We start from the raw sequence: 2235 nt of genomic DNA on the forward strand, positions 1-2235 counted from the left end.
CTTGGATGATGTTTGGTGTACTTGAAGGCCTCCTTCTTTACCTCGAGCGCACTTCCAATTGGAGTAGCCTGTAGAAGTAAATGACTTATCCCCATTCACACCAAAAAAGTGGCAAGGAAAACAATAAATGCAATCCTTTGATACAGAATATTCAAGCCAGGGGTAGTCCTTATACCAGTTGGATTGAAAGGACCTATTCACACTTCCATATCGTTTGGAAGGAAATTTTCCTTCTGGTTGTACTAGACTGGATTTGTTATCGTTTGCTATATCATCTGGAAGTGAAGAATTAGAACTAGAAGTAGAACCTGTCGGCTGAGTATTCCTAAGTAACTGTGAAGTACACAACACTTCTGTATCAGTAGAAATTGATTCCTCTGACTCCAGATTACTGTCATCACAATTAACATCACTGTCTATAATTAATTAAAAATTTTGTCAAGTTATTAATTGTTTACTTTTACAGGTTTAACAATACTTGCTTTACTTACTGGTATTATCTACAGTCTCATCACATCTTTTCTTAGATGGCTTGTTAATAAAGGAAAGTAAGGAAGCCTGCCGCTTAGTAGCCATAATATTATTCATGAATAATAATTAAAGATAATATTATTGTAAAATTTATTAATTTTAATTAATTAATAATGATGACGTTGCTTCCTGTTTCCGGTTCAATTTTTAACCTAGGCATTGCCCCCCAATGCCTAGGCCTGCAGCCGCCTATGATTTCCTCAAATAATGACCTATCCAGACATTAATTGATTAACAGAGGCAAAAACCAAGTAAGAAATGACAAAACCCAGGATGGAACATGCAACTCTATGTTCTAAAGTAAGGATGAACAATTAGGCTAGTTGGACCACTGTAACATAATACTGCCTAAAATATGCGTATCTATAGTAGTAATATATTAGTGATGGCGCTTCTTTGAGTAGGGCCCTTAATCAAGGAAATACGGTAAGTTTATGCAGAAAGCCTCACTCAGTTCTAAATGAAGTAAGCTTGAAAGACCTCGATGCAGTGTTTCAGAATATGTGTAACAGAATTGCTGGCACTGCTTGCTGGCAAGACAAAGGCACCCAAGGAAAGAAAGCCACACACAGGCCAAGTGTGATCAAAGGCGGTCTAAAACTGCTGTGTCTAGCTTAACAATATCTAGTGCTACAGCCAGAAGTGTTGCTTTAGTTCTTGTTTTTCAAATAGTTCTAGTTTAACTTCTAGTTCTAAGCCTTTAACTTGCTTAGTCTTAGTTCTGGTTCCAAATTTGCAGTTTGTATAGTTCTAGTCTTAGTTCTTTTTTTATCAGAACTTTGTGTAGTTCTAGTTTTAGTTATAGTTCAAAGCAAATACTCTACGTAGTTCACTATTAGTTCTAGTTTTAATTTACTATAATTTATAATTTTAGTGTAGTTCTAGTTCTAGTTTAGTTCTATTTCCTTCATTTTGACACTTTTCAATAATATAAGCTTGAATCAAGGTAGCTGGCAACATTTTATGTTGTAAATAGCATGTAGTTCTAGCATTAGTTTTATAAAAATCATAGTTCTAGTTTTAGTTATAGTACCAAAATCAATTTACAAATAGTTCTAGTTATAGTTCAAAAAAGAGTTAGCTAATAGTTCTTGTTTAAGTTATAGTTCTATAGCTAGATATCCTTAAGTTTAGTTATAGTTTTAGTTTTTGGAACTAGAACTAGCTAAAAATAATTGAACTAAACTACTTTCAGTTCTAGTTTCAAAGAACTAGAACAATTCTAAAATCCAGTAACAGGAAAGAAGAAATTAATACTTTCTTATTGATCTAGTGAGTCAGTACCAACAAACTCTTCCAATTGCAAGAGGGATGGAGACGGTGACTTATAAGGCTTTCACATTAGATTCATGTATTGTACCTAACGCAGCCCAGACCACAAGCATCCCCACTGCTAAAATGCTTACCCAGCTAGCATTCTATGTTTGTGTTTACCATGTAGCTTGAATTTTTTGAAAAATGTAGATTTTCTGGTTTTTGTGATTATGGGCCTCCCAAAAAATTGACTCCATCAAAATCATTGTCGTGCAATCCTGTTACAAGCTATCTACACTGTTAACCACAAAAAATAAAGCACAAAGTGCCACAGTGGAAGCAAACCTCGAAAATATCAACCAATAAAAGTTTTAAGCTGTACAATATTGTAGAGCACTATGCATAAATTTTGCCTGTTTAACAGTTTTAGTTCCATATGTATTTGTGAGT

Source organism: Amphimedon queenslandica, unplaced genomic scaffold (assembly GCF_000090795.2).
Source record: "Amphimedon queenslandica unplaced genomic scaffold, v1.1 AMPQUscaffold_12901, whole genome shotgun sequence".
Classification (NCBI taxonomy): Eukaryota; Metazoa; Porifera; class Demospongiae; order Haplosclerida; family Niphatidae; genus Amphimedon; species Amphimedon queenslandica.